Consider the following 9394-nt stretch of genomic DNA (forward strand, 5'->3'; position numbering starts at 1 on the left):
CATTAGCAGAATATAGAAGCCTTTGTGTATATAATATGTTTATCATAATACCTACAGTATATCGCTATACAAATTAACAATAATTAATAATTAATCAAAACAAGCTGATAAAGATTGGCGCAGGTGCAGATAAGAAATTCCTTGTGTATATACTATAGCATGCAGTTTGTTTAAAACATCATATTTTAATTTGAATTGCCATTCATAGACGAGTAGGAATTATCCGCTTGTTAAAGACCGAAACCTTGTCAACATGTAAGAAATGTCAGCTTATAAAAGAACTGAAAGTTCCTCCACTGGTCAAGGTCGTCTTACTACTGTAAGGGAAAATGCAAGTGTTTTAGAAATCTTGCTCTTCAAAGCAGGTGTAAATCATTGGCTTTTTGATTGAACTGAGACACTTCTGTAATTCCTTTTATCAATGTTATTTATATGACAAGTTGATATTGTAATTACTTATGTCTACAGAGGATGCCAGTCTAAGGTGCAGTGGCAGTTTATTCCAGGCCGTCGGGCCGTAGAAGCAGAATGCGTTTTGGGACATATCTGGGCAGGCAGTCAAGGGAAGAGGGTGCAAGACCATTTAGAGCTTTATAAACAACTAAAATAAATTTAAAATCAATCCTAAGCCGCAGTGCAAAGGAGGTTAAAACTGGAGTGATATGTTCTCTCATCGTAGTTTTAGTTAAAACCCTGGCTGCCGCAATTTGAACAAGTTGTAGCCTGTCAGTCGCTTTCTTTGGCAGGCCAGAAAAAAGTGCATTGCAGTAATCAAGCCGAGAGGAAACAAAAGCGTGGATCTGCGGTTTTGCATCGTCTAACAATAGTTAGACGATGCAACGTTCACGTTCATTTTTCTAAAATGAGATTAAGGCAGTCTTGGTGGTGGCATGATTAATTTGCCTAACAAAAAAATTCAATTCAGAATCAATAATGACCCCCATGTTCCTGACTGCAGTGTTATACTTCCTACAGTCAGGTTTCCGAGTCTGTTTCTTATTGATTCTTTCTGTTCACTAGAACCAATTATGAGAACTTCTGTTTTATCCTCATTTAGCTTGAGAAAGTTCTCACTGCTGGATGTACGGGTCAACAACAGGTCAAGAGCTCTGAGAAATAGAATATAAATATTCATAATCTGGCTCTATATTATCCTGCAGTGCTGTAATAAAATAATGATTTGATTTTATACATGTCGCTTTCGGGTGTAAAACCTCATTATGTGCCAAACCGTTACTTCTCAGGATTCACTTTCAGGAACATCAAAAGCAGCAGATAGACACGCCTAAATCGTGCTGTGTAGACTAGTGTGATTAAAGCAGGGCGTTACTTTATGAAAAACCACAAAAAGTTAAAATATGCAGATAAGAGGGTTATTGCCCCGACAGCAACGATAATGCAGTTTTGGTCACTTACAGACACTACAGTATAGACTATACGATGCCCCGCCTGCCTCTGAGGTGGTGGAAAGCCTGGGTGAGGCGAGGCTACATGCTGGATAGTCTGCCGCAAGGTTTTCTTTTCGCAGATAAGTAAGCATGGGATGGGACCGAGGCTACGAGGTTACTCCGTGGTGGGAAATACATAAATAATACAAGAGAATGACAGCTTGGCACGCGCCAGTAACTTTTATTTTTTGTAGTAGAGGCAAACTAATATTGTTTATGCCGCTGGCCTGTTTATTTGCATACAAGTAAACTTGAAACATTATTGTACTGTAAAAAGGTCTCTTTTCCCTTGATCTTTATCATTTTAGTATTGTACTATTAGACAGCCAAATCAAATCATAGTTGTTCAATCAATTATTAAATCAAAGCAAACAATATTGGTTTGCCTCTTCTACAAAAATTAAAGTTACAAGTTACTGTCGCGTGTTGCCATTCTCTTGTACTTGTATTATTTCCCACCACGGAGTACCCTTGCATCTCGGAGGACAGGCAAGACGGGCAGTGTCGGTAGGCCAATCAGAGGCAGGTGGGGCGTGCATGTCTAATCACGGACGTAGAAAGAAATCACGCCTATACGATAAACTTAATTGACCAGGGGTCCCCCAGGCGCCTTCCCCAATCCCACCAATCCATAGACTTAGTTGACCAGGGGTCCCCCAGGTGCCTACCAGGCGCCTTCCCCAATCCCACCAATCCATAGACTTAGTTGACCAGGGGTCCCCCAGGCGCCTACCAGGCGCCTTCCCCAATCCCAACAATCCATAGATTTAGTTGACCAGGGGTCCCCCAGGCGCCTACCAGGCGCCTTCCCCAATCCCACCAATCCATAGATTTAGTTGACCAGGGGTCCCCCAGGCGCCTACCAGGCGCCTTCCCCAATCCCACCAATTCATAGATTTAGTTGACCAGGGGTCCCCCAGGCGCCTACCAGGCGCCTTCCCCAATCCCACCAATCCAACAAGCGCTTATGTGAGCAGCATGTGCTTACGTGTAACCCTGTACAGCTGCTTCAGAATAGGGACATGTAGGTTTCACGTGGGTTAATAAGTATTTAAATCCAGAGTTGGACCCCCCCCTCCCCCCTCCCCCCAGAGCACAGAGGAAGAGATCCAATATTTCCAACGCCTAAAGTGGTTCCTCATAATCATGTGCTATACTGTAGCTATAGTGTTTTTATTTTAATTGTCTTTGATCCTCAACATTCACGAGGAAACATTACAGTATAGTTGGGGGGGGGGGGGGGGGGGGGGATAAGGCTCAGAGCTGTTTAGTGTCCAGATAACATTCCTTTTATCCCAGAGTGATTATGTGGAGGATTCCCTCATATTGTATTTCACAAAATAAATGAATAATCTGATCCAGGCACTCACAGGCCAACCACGTATGAAAAGACTTGCTTATTTATTCTCATCAGTCCCGCGGCCATCTCATTAGCGGCATGTCTAAAGTGAGTGAGAACAACACACACACACACTCACGCACGCACACACACGCACACCAAGCGGTCGCTTGCCAATTACACTCCATGGTGGTGATCACTGTGATATCACTCTTTCCAAAGACTAAATGTTAGATCTCCCAACATGCCATGGGGGGGGGGGGGGGGGGGGTTCAAGCCATCAGCCGCAGCCCCAACAGGTGTGTGTGTGTGTGTGTTTGTGTGTGTGTCTGTGTGTCTGTGTGTGTGTGTGTGTGTGTGTGTGTCTGTGTGTCTGTGTGTGTGTGTGTGTGTGTGTGTGTGTGTGTTTAGAAGACTAATTAATACACTTTAGCGGCATATAAAGACAACGTACAAAATATGATGGGCGAATTAGCAAGTACGTGTGCACGTGTCTAGATGTACACGTATGCTTGCGTATTGCGTACTGTGTGTGTGTGTGTGTGTGTGTGTGTGTGTGTGTGTGTGTGTGTGTGTGTGTGTGTGTGGGTGTGTGTGTGTGTGTGTGTGTGCGTGTGTGCGCGCACGCGTGTGTGCGTGAGCACGCAGAGGAGAATATCCATGTCCAATGAATGAACAGAGACAGAGAGAGGGGGGAGGGGCAGAGGGAAAAGAGAGGGAGAGAGTGCGGGCAAGAGAGACAAGATATTGGTCAGAGAGAGAGAGAGAGAGAGAGAGAGAGAGAGAGAGACTGGTCTGAGGTGGAAAGCAGTGTGCAGCAGCAGATGAACAGAGGAGGAGAGATTGAAGGAGAACAGACAGCTGGGGGCACAGTGTGTTCCCGAGGAGACGGAGATGGAGGGTGAGGGGGGGAGGGGGGGGGACTGAGTAAGGGGTGATGCAGAGAGGTGGTGATGAACAGAGGGAGAAAGATGGAGGCAGGAGGCTATGAGAATGAGAGATCAAAGCGTCTGCGGCAGAGAGCTCGCAGAGGACATGTGGAGAGAGGCCTGTGGAGAGAGAGAGAGAGATGGAGAGAGATGGAGAGAGAGAGAGAGAGAGATGGAGAGAGAGAGAGAGAGAGAGAGAGAGAGAGAGAGAGAAATGGAGACAGAAGTCCATTTAGTGCTCACACACTCTAGAGTTTGGATATCAGCTGTTTTCTCACGGGTCCATTTGGTTCCATTTGTCCACTCTCAGAGTTAAGGGGTTCCTTTATCCTTGCAAATAAAACAAATCCACTAGTTGGACTCCTAATTATATGCCATTGTGTCGTAGTAAATCAGTGTCATACATTATTCTGAAGAAAACCTGGAGACTTGACATTTAGAACTGGGTTTTATGATCAAAATAAGAACATTATGGTGTGTAAAAAAGAGAATCTAAAATTTGACAAGGACAAGTCTTTGCCACGGACATAATTGATGATGACCCCCGCTCTAGGGAGGTGCCCCTTCAGCCAACTGCTTCTGACTCTGTTCACGTGCAAGCAGGGGCGGCGTTCCCTCTTGGAATCCGAAGGTTCCAGGTTCGATTCCCGGATCTTCTTTGCTACCTATTGTAGTGAGAATAGGCCTATTTATGCAATTACATGTAACTTTGACTCGCCAGCGAATCAAACACACAAGTAATTCCTATCTCCTTGCATATCATTAACGTCCAATGAAGACGTGAGTTACGAAGATAGTTATATAAATGTTGTAATACGGTTCTCCTCGATGCAAAACAGATCAATGAACACAGACAGAAACAAAGAAATAGTCCGTAGATTGGTTTGGATTGTACTAGCAAAAGGATATGTTTATTATATCGAAATACTGTTTACAAAATACTTGCACCTGGTCGTGTGCAATCATTCATTCAAAATAATACCACATAGCAATGAACGAGCGCGTCAACAGGTATTTAGTTGAGACATGAGCTCAGCCAAGTACACTGTTGTGCGTTGAAAATATATTTTGTCAGGCCGGTGTGGTTCTGCTGTTGATATAACTAGCGTAGTGAAGCGAAGTTAGTCAAGGGCAGTACACAATGAAATCCGATCTGGTCAAAAATATATTACAACTATAGCTTTGTTCGGTTTAAAACACGTAGCAAGAAAGGATAGATGGAGAGGGAAATAGTAAAGGATGGACACTTCTTCTCGTAGGAACGAGAGGCTCAAATGGTTTGGTGTGTGTGTCTTTGTTGAAATAAATGTATGTTTCAGCCGTGCGTGTCATTTAGTTTTGACAATGAAGAGTTTGGCGTGCATGTCTGTGATGTGCCTCGGCGGGCATGCGTGACATGGCGTCGGTGCGTCTCTCTCTCTCGGGTCAGTTTTCGGTCACCAGGTTTGCGTGTCAAGCACACATCCTGGCAAGGGTCGCGGGGAGTTTAGATGTCCTGTTTTGACAGTGTTTATTCAACGTAAGCAGTAACTCGGATTGAGTGTTGGCTCATTGGAATTTACTCCCCAGCAAGGGAAAGTACCAACCTACCCCCCCCCCCCCCCCCCGTTGTTTCTCTTAATTATACTCACTCAAGAGGAACCGGTTTGGGGGGGGTGTTGCATTGGTACACATTGGCATAATGTTAATTTCAATTTCTTGGTTCCCCCAGACTACACTATCGAAGTATACCGAACGTATCGAACCCCCTAACTGCTCCCGATGAGCAGGTTGGTGTCTTGCATGGTTTCCTCTGCCATGTGTGTGTGTGTGTGCTTTTCATTGTAAAGCGCTTTGGAGAAAGGCGCTATACAAATGCAGCCCATCTACCATTTACCATAATGCCACCAGACAGAAACCCAAACCCAAAATTTACACTGGGGCGAAAAAATGGGTCACAAAATCGTGGGATAAAACTTTAGAATTAAAGAAACCCAAATTATAAGAAAGTAAAAAGGAAACACATTGTGGCATAGTGCAAAGAAACATAACCAAACAACATTTTTAAAGGTATGGAATGTATTTAAAGGTATCTTTTATCTTGTACAGTAGCTCTATGAACCGAGAGATCAGCACAGTGCAGATAGTGCAGGGAATACTCAGATGATTGACAGTCTTGTTTTTCTTACATTCCATTGGTGTGCTCTTCCTGTCACAACAGCTCACAAATCACTGCGTTTACACATTGTTGTACTTTCACCCGGCAGATATGGAACTTTTCTTATTAGTCATGTTTTGAAACTCTTTTTGGGTGTTTGCAATCTGTGGAAAGTATTTGTCTGTGATGTCTTGGTATAGTTAGAAAGTGCAGCTCGGTTTCCACCTCATTTTGTGTCTTCTTCTTCTCATTTGTGGCATTCCGACGCACCGCCATTGCGACTACGTGATGGCCACGTGATGGCCACACCAGTAGCCACACAAAGTCAGTAAAACATGGTGGACTGGACACTTTTCTTTTTTGTTAAATGACGGGAGACGCCAGAAGGATGAGGAAGGGAGACGCAAGCAAGCTGCATCCTACAACCACCACCACCACCGTTCCAGAATGCTCCCAGAGCTCTCCTTCTTGGCTATGTTCTTGATGAGAAAACATCCGTGGGAGTATATATCACGCTAATTATTTGAGTTCTTAATTGTCACTCTCTGACACCATGTTAAATGACAGGAGACAGGACACACCGAGTAGGTTGCATAACACTCTTCACTCATCACCGGAAGTCCCCTACGTGCAAAGCATCCTGGACCTTGTAGTCTATAGCATACTCTATATCCCTACTGCCACATTTTTTTGGTTTATTAATTAATTCATATTTATTTTCAGCACTACATTCTACAAACTACACACAAACGGTTAAGCGACATAAAGTCACAGACTGCAGTGTCCATCCATCATAGACAGAGTACATCCAAGTACTAGTACTGCACTAAGCACTCTGACAATGGGAATGGGTACAGCTGGTGTTGCATAACCGAAGGGGGCATGCATTCCCAACGGGCATCTTTAATTGTACTGACATGTGTTGTTTTTGTTTTGTTCTCTTTTTTTACACTTTATTTGGAAATGTTAACATATGTTTCCTGAAGAAGCAGACAAGAGCACGCACGCACGCACGCACGCACGCACGCACGCACGCACGCACGCACGCCAAACGATTGTTGCGGCTCACGCTTCAATGTCTCGGGGCTAACAAATACTCTGAGACGCCCCGACCGTTCCGTGCACTCACTGAAGGCTGGCCAGGCATCACCGACAGGCCCCGCTTTAGCCAACAATGACTATTAATTGTGACAGAAAAAGAATGCTTCTCTCCAGCATAATGGCTGCCGCTACAGTCTTCTTAAGTCCACGGCTATTGAAGTCCTTTCCACTGGCAAATTCAATTACGGGAATGATTCATCCCTCCATTATGATTACTGTCAGACCCCCTTGTGTCTTACAATAAGCCCCTCTCCTCTCTGCTCTTCTCCAATCTTCTTATGCTTGTCTTTGTCTGCATCTCTCTCTGTCTTCTCTGCTCTCCTGAACGTTCGCTCTCAAAGAATATATATTCAAAGATTTTCACGATTTTTCAAAAATAGCAGACCTATAAGCTCATAGCGCGGCACTCGGTGCCGCACTATGAGCTTGTAGATCTGCTATTTGTCAATAGCTAAAGTGTAACATAATGCTTAAAACGCCAAAAGGGGTTCCCGCCCAAAATGGGTTGGATTTGGCCCAAAACATTTTGTGCCAAGGACCACCATGCCAGATTTGTGTTGTTAAAATGTGTCAAATCTTAACTAATCTTAAAAAAAAAGAAGACAAAAAAAAAGCTGATCTACAAGCTCACATCAGGCCACTTGTAGCTGTTGCTACTCATTTTGCTGGGGACCCCCTGGAACCAGTGCTGTAGCCTAAAGGTTTTTTTCAGACAGTACCCTGCATAATTATTCCCTGTGCGACATGCACACAAAAAAAATTATGCTATCCTTTTTCCAAAACTTCAGCATGGTATACTACGTACGTACATATAGCGTATAATGGTAGAACACACCGCTGCCTGGAACCCCCTCCTCAAGGACCCCTGGGGGTCCCCGGAGCAGCAACACATACACAGACACAGTCGCACACACAGACAGGCACACACACACACACACACACACACACACACACACACAGAAATACAAATACAATACACACAAAGATGAATGCATGCAGCAAACCGCTAAATCTCCAACTGGGATGCATGTGCTCTCTCTCTCTCTATATATATGTCCATCTCCATCTCTCACTCACTCTCTCTCTCTCTCTCTCTCTCTCTCTCATGCATACACAAACACAGCGAGTCGGGCAGGGATATTTATGTATTTTGCTTTGTGTGTTTCTCAGCGGTGCCAGTGAACGGGTTGACTTACAGCAGTGAACGGGTTGACTTACAGCAGGGTGCAGAATGAAAGAGAGAGAAGAGATGTTTCTCCTCCCCTCTGCTCCCCTCTGCTCTCCTCTCAGTCGGACTAATATGTGACTAAATTTGACTGAGGGACTGCCATTGGATTTTTTTGAATTTTCGTTTTTTTCATGTCATATGAAAGCAGGGAATCATAGCTTCAAATTGACATATTGGTTGTTCAGTTTGACCCACCAGTTTTGTCCGACTGATGGAGAGCAGTTTTTCTCCTTGTGCGATGGCAGTCTGTCTCTCAGTCAAATCTGGTCACATATCATGGTTGCTACAGGGTGTCAGCAGTGTACATTAACAGAACACAATCACTACTTCAGATTAAACACTTCAACAGCCTCTCTCTATCTCTATGTCTCTATCTCTCTCTCTCTCTCTCTCTCTCTCTCTCTCTCTCTCTCTCTCTCTCTCTCTCTCTCTCTCTCTCTCTCTCTCTCTCTCTCTCTCTCCCCCCTCCCCCCCTCTCGTCTCCCTGAGTCCCGATCTATGTTTCTGGTATTCTCATTTACTCTCACTCACGTCACTCTCTCACTCATTTTCCCATATCTCTCTCTGTATCACATTCCCTTTCTATCTCACACATACTCTTTCTATTGTGCACTCTCTCTCTCTCTCTCTCTCTCTCTCTCTCTCTCTCTCTCTCTCTCTGTCTGCCTCTTTCTCTCTCTCTCTCTCTCTCTCTCTCTCTCTCTCTCTCTCTCTCTCTCTCTCTCTCTCTCTCTGTCTGCCTGCCTCTCTCTCTCTCTCTCTCTCTCTCTCTCTCTCTCTCTCTCTCTCTCTCTCTCTCTCTCTCTGTCTGCCTCTCTCTCTCTCTCTCTCTGTCTGCCTCTCTCTCTCTCTCTCTCTCTGTCTGCCTCTCTCTCTCTCTATCTCTCTCTCTCTCTCTCTCTCTCTCTCTCTCTCTCTCTCTCTCTCTCTTTCTCTCTCTCTCTCTCTCTCTCCCCCAGTCTGCCTCTTTCTCTCACTCCCCATTCTGTCTCTCTCTACGCCTTGAGGTCACACCGTCCCACATTCTCTGGGTGTCTGAAATTCAAAGATTTATGGACATGGCCGTCAAAGAAAACAACAAGAAAAAAAGAAAGAAACAGGCCAAAGCCACTTCAGGACACCACAGTACATGCAAATGAAGATTGTAGTGTTGCCTATTAAAAAATAGCAGATATGCAAGTGCACTGCGAGCTTGTACATCTGTTATTTTTG

Source organism: Electrona antarctica, assembly GCF_951216825.1.
Source record: "Electrona antarctica genome assembly, chromosome: 6".
In the NCBI taxonomy this organism is placed as follows: Eukaryota; Metazoa; Chordata; class Actinopteri; order Myctophiformes; family Myctophidae; genus Electrona; species Electrona antarctica.